A 6,514-nucleotide genomic window follows, 5' to 3' on the forward strand; every position below is an offset into this window, starting at 1 on the left:
CAATATGATTTTATTTTAAATTTTTTACATCACAAAGATTAAAAAAATAAAAAAACTATTTTTTTTTTTAAATGGTATATAATTATTTAAAAAACTCAAAACATTTAATTATTTTTTTATTTGGGTTAGGATATTGTTTTCGATGTTGTTCAACTACTTGCAAGAGATACTGTTTTTGTTCTTCTTGATTAGTAAGTATCCCATTAAATGATTGAATCAAAGATATCCCACGTTCGGCAGCGTCGTTTACTACTTTTAAACTTTGTATCCTTTTACGCCCATCAATATAATTAGCGTTTTCTTCCCAAGTACTTGGATGTTGACTTAAAAAATCTTGTAGTACATTTAGCGCTGTAGATAGTTTTAAGGTATTATTAGTTACAAAATCGCACAACTGCATTGTTTTAACTGCATTCAACTCGATTTTAATACGTCATTGTGGGTTGACGGCCCCCTTGTTTTCCAATGATTTCACCATTTTTATTTTCATTTCAGTTGGCACTTTTCTGTCAAAAAAAGCCAGTCCCACGAGAGTGTCACTTAAATACCATAAATGCCTAGAGAAACTTTTAATAGCAGCATCAGCTATAATTTCATGAGTATTTTTATATAAATTAAGCTCTTTCAATAGATTTAAATCGTTGAAAGGAGCTGATTCCCTACAAGGAGCAGTGTACCAAAGTTTTATGTAAACTTGTAGTACAAAAATATTAAAAGCTTGTAGTGACGATAGTTCTTGTGTGGTTAATTTGATTTGTGATCTAAATAAGTAGATTTTCATACTATAGATAATCTTAGCCATCCATCTAGCTCTACGTAAAGCTCCAGGTGCCTGTATATTAACGTTTTTAGAAATATTAACTCCTAAAAATAGAAGAGAAAGTTGTAATAGTTCTTTATAATCGTCTCTGGGCTGATATTTTGTCAACTGCTCATTAATAAATTCAACTAGGAACTTTTTTATTGGTTTGAAATGTTTAGCAACCATAATTCCACTTGCGTATTTTTTTTTGTTAATTTTACTCCAGCTATCTGAAAATCGTTGAAAAACCTGTATTTTCGGACCATTTGAAAGACGCATCAAAGTATTAAACACTTTTTCAACAATGAGTTCCATGATGTGATGCCGATATGCTAAGCTTAAAAGATCTCTGTTCATTTATTTTCAAGTAGTACACAGGCACTTGTGTTTACTCCACTGTTGCTGGCTGTTGTATCAAAATACATGGAATGAATTCGTTCAGTCAAATTCCATTCTTCTATTAACTCAAAAACTGAAGTTCATTGAGCTTCATCAGTTCCATTTGAAATTTTTGGCACACCGAGTAATTTCATAACACCGTCACCTGAAACTATTACAGCAAGTCGATCAACTTTATCTTTTGATGTTACAGAAGGTAGTAGTTTTCCATCCCAATGTATTGTCAACGGAGTGGTCGGTAAAAATGAAGATTTTAGTTCATTTACGATATTTTGACGATTTTTTCGACGAGCTTGTCTTATTGACTCTCGATTAAGAGAATAGTCTTGTACATTGTAACTTAATGATAACTCGGTAACTGACAAAACATACATAGCGTTTCTGTCATTTACTTTGGTTCTATCTAAAGCAGATGCTACAATACTAGAAGTTTTTTAAATATTAATAAGTTCAGTAGAATTATTTTGCTTTAACCTTTTGTTGTTAGGTATATATAAATCATCGTCACTTTTACTGCTGCTACTAGATTCTGTTCTTTCAGTATTTAAATTATTAGTTTTTGTCTTCTCCTTTCAATCGTTCTATCTCTTTTAGTTCCCTGATTATAAATGGTTGCTTTCGATCATTTTTTTTATCTTCTTTTTTTAAAAGTTTAAAGTCTACGGAGATTATGCAATCACGTCTTTCTTTTTCTCTCTGAGCCAGGAGAAACTGTTTATCTTCTTCAATAGTTATAAGAGTTAAAGCACCCATATAAGCAATGTCAAATAAATTATTAAAGTCATCGACAAATACAGACTGAATCTCCTTTTGATGAGGAGTTTTTCTCGAAGAACTTTTTTTTAAATTCAGCCATTTACAATGAATTTTTTTTATTTTGTCAATTATATGACATTCCTTTTGAGTAGGAATTTCCCAAAATGTACATATTTCTCTTGCTGTGATGGTAGCACTAATTTGAATAGTTTTTTTTTCATGCAAATGCAAATGAAAAAAACGACAAAGTACTTGCAGTTTAGATGGTAGTTTGCAACCAGCAATTGATTCGAGTGTATCTCCAACTAGCCAAACTCCTCGATCCTTTACGTAACTTGAAGTTTTAGTGCTTGTGCTTGCCATAATATTTTAATTACATATAAAATTACACATATATGAACTAAATAATAAAAAAAATATTAACATCAGAGTGGAATTATTTTAATTATCACAAATACACAAAATTTGAACACAATTATTCATAAAATATGAACTTAACGAAACACTTAAATATAAAATATTTATAAAAGTGTGGCTATATTATCACGAAGAATTATGTTGACAGTTTAAAATGACAATTTGTACTGTCATACTGCAAATGAGTCGCTAACATCACTGTATTATCGTCGATAATGAGAGCTCATGAAATCGTGATATCAAAGTTATTTATAAACATATAATAAAGCTCTGCGCGACCTCTAAACATCAACAAAATTAGATAAAATTTTCAGAACATGTATATTTTACCCATATGAATATTTTAAAATGGTGGTACAAAAGAAAAATTTAAATAAAATTTTTGTCAAATAAAATGTTGTCACCCTACTGCGTACGATACTAATCTAATACATATGTAATATAATTCAAAATAGATTTCAACTATTGTTGATGATATAATATTTTTATTTTTATTTTTTATCTTAAGATAAAATTAATTAAAATTAAATAAACTAGCTGTGTCTGTTTTTTAAATAAAAATGTATTCATTTTTTTAAAAAAGTTCAATTTTATAAAATTTAATAATTTACATTAATGACGTACAACAGGAAAATCCTATTTTAAGTATGTAAATACATAATTTTTTAATGATATAACAAAATATTTGAGAATTTTTCATCTACTTAACTCTTAACAATAATTTCTTTCAAAAAAAAATCTATTGAAGAAGGCAGCACTCTAAAAGAGTTATCTTCCTTCATTTTTTTATGTAAATCCAAATGCAAAGTATAGTAAATCTATATTCTGCAAAATTGAATCCGTGGATGGTGACAATAACAAACACTGAGTACCCGTCTCTGTATACAGGACACTTTTAGTTAACTCATTTAATTCAGATACGGAATTTGTCTGGGTATATCTCTCAACACTTGTAGCTGGTTTATATAATTGAGTTAATTTATATTCATCTAGTTTATCTATATTTGAATCATAACATAATGTAAAATAATTTTAATAAAATTAGTTTCAAATGATTCATATAAGTAAACTTACACATGAGTTATGAAAGTCTAAATAATTTGTTAGTAAAATTTTTAATTTAAAAAAAAAACGAATTTTCTTAGAAATACCTGTTAAAACTGAAGGTGACTCAAAATGTGATTCCACAGTAAGTGGTGTTATAGAGCACTGAGAGGCGATTTCTAAATATTCAACATTTAAGGGCGAATTGAATGAAGATTCATCAGTTTGTGTTTCTATAAACTTAGCCTTAATTTTGGTCTGTGTACACTGCTCGTCGTAAGATATTTCAGAGGTTTGAGTAGTGCTCTCCGTATGTTCGACCTTTAATGTTGATTTGTCTGTTTGTGTACCAAATACAACTAACTCAGCTTCAATTTGAGTCTGAGTATATATGTCAAAAGTCAATATTAAGCTCTGAGCAGCATTATCGTTATTTTCCTGTGTCTGCGGAACTACGTTATGTGTAATTGTCTGTGCATCACAATCTACAGAAGTGACTAAATGAATATAAAAAGAAGTTAAATATGTTTAAGTTTTCTATCATTTTTAGTAAACAAATCAGTCATTAAATATAATCAATTCCCTATTTACCTATTTTCTTTTTCTTGAAACAAAGCCTCTTCTTTAAATTTCTATAATAGCGCTTTAAAAAATTAGCCATTTAATTAAAGTACAATTACTTTTTGAAATTAAAACTTCTATATATTTATATAAAAACTTATATATATTTATAAAACACAATATATAATTTTTTATTCGATCTATTAGTCAAAAAAACTGTTGTTGATTTTAAAGTGAAGCAAAATTAATATCAATGTTAAAAATGTACAAAGTTGCTATAAACATTTCTTATAAACCAGTTAATAAGTGTAAAGCAATGTGTTATATATATTTTAAACGGTACTTTTAATGATGAAAACTCAAATGCTGCAGATTTTTTTTTGTATAAAAACCCATATAATAAATGTATTGTACTACCATTTTACTTGTATACAGTATGTTCAATAAATTTGGAAAGACCGATTTTTTAGAGCCGCTATTGATTTTTTTAATAATTTTTTTTAAAGGCCAATTGATTATTTAAATCCATCTTTTATGATTAAAATTAAATTTCACCATAATGTAAAAGGGTAAAATTCTACCGTAACTTAAGAAATTTAATAGGCAATACCTAATTTTTCTTACACATGTCAATAGATAATTCAATTTTAAAAAGAATTATGGTGTAAATAACTTTTTATGTTTAACCAATTTAAAATAATCGTCGTTTTAAGGGTAGAAATGTGTTCTATTTTAAGGCAGATTTTGCTATGATCATTTTTTTAATTTAATTATATAAAGGTGATATCAGTTGCAAATTATCTGCTAATTTATTATGAAACAAAACGGTTGTACATTGGGGTCGCGGCACAGTATAGATGATATCTATTATATTAATATTGTTGGATACACATCGATTGAATTGCTGTCAAGAAAATATGTGTTTGATTATTCATGTTATCGTTGTGTTACATCGAGTTGTTGTCGGTTTTCTTTATATGTTACCATTGTCGCAGCCATCTTAACGCTTCTTCTGTTATAAGCTCTATGGCGTTGGCGAGCCAGTAGTTTTGTATTCGTTTTACTGTAAAAAGAAAATATCACCTTTGCGATTGTCGTACTCTGTGCGCTCAGTTTATCGCCGTTGGGTCTATATATTTTCTGAGATACATCAAAATACAGTTCACAACATATTGTACACGTTGGTCAACCACTTGCATTTAATTTCAATTGATCCTTTCAATATTCAACATTATCATCCGCCGTTTCAACTAGCCGGTAAGTATAATGCTTGTTCATTTATCTTTCTAAGACTCATTTGTATAACTTATTAATTGTTTATATCATCGTCTTAGTGGCATTAGTATTAAGAGTCCCCCCTATCCACATTGGTGTATATAAGATTTTATATTTCTTTTATAATACATAGTAGTATAGGTATGGTGGGTACGGGCTCTCAAAGGTGCCGACAAATGACGTCATCTATTGTTCTTAGAACAATGGGGCTATTGTTCTCGGAAAACAATAGGTGCATTACGGGCTCTCAAAGGTGACGACTACTTACGTCATCTATTGTTGTCGGTGAAAACAATGGGTGTACAGGTGTGCGGTACGGGCTCTCAAAGGTGCCGACTAATTAATTTATTTATTGTTCTTGGGTAACAATGGGTGCACAGGTGCAGTCCGTCATGGTGACGTCACACCTGACCTACCTTAACCCCCCTGGCCCCGGCGTCTGTTGGGGACTGCATCCAAGTGCAGCTTATGACGTTATGCCCCTAGCTGACGTCACACTTGAACCCTGACCTAAGGTAAGCCCTATGGTGGGCCCTGGCTGACTTCACACCTAAACTTTGATATAAGGTATGCCCTATAACGTCATACCTGACCTAAGGTAAGCCCTATGGTTGGCCCTGGATGACGTCACGCCTAAACTCTGTGCTAACATGAACCCCATGTGGACCCTGTGTGCCCTATCACGTCGTGATTGTGTCTTGCGCTATGATGCTGTCATGTACGACCCTATATAGTACGTCAACGCTTCACCGACCGATCGAACGCGCCTTAACTCCATCGTCGGATCCCACAGCTGACAAGTCGACCAAAAAAAAAAGTTAATTTTCCAGAGTACCTACACGCAAACGGTTAAACGTGTGTATAGTACGCGTCAAGTCCGCGCGTTTGATATGTCACAACCCTATATACTGGCGTGCCAATTCACCCCGACGCTGTCGTTTAAGTTTAAGTCGATGGTTCGTAAATGATCAATACCCTTCTATTTAGTTCCACTACACATTCCAGACATTCCGACAGTCGTTGTGTTTGATAAAAAAAACCACCGAACACGTGCACAACGCGTAGGCGCAAGATCTCACAGCATTACTACAAGGTCGTTTGTTGTTTACAGCATTGACTGTGTGGGTGTGTGTATACTACTATATACCCTTTTTTTTTTTGAAACATTGAAATACAATATACGTTTTAGCTTCGATGCGAAGCTGAGAAGGTATTGGTTTCACTAAGATGTGTTTATTTTTTTTTTTTTTTTTTTTTGTT

The sequence above is a fragment of the Daktulosphaira vitifoliae genome, unplaced genomic scaffold (assembly GCF_025091365.1).
Source record: "Daktulosphaira vitifoliae isolate Bord-2020 unplaced genomic scaffold, ASM2509136v1 Scaffold_106, whole genome shotgun sequence".
NCBI classification, from domain to species: Eukaryota; Metazoa; Arthropoda; class Insecta; order Hemiptera; family Phylloxeridae; genus Daktulosphaira; species Daktulosphaira vitifoliae.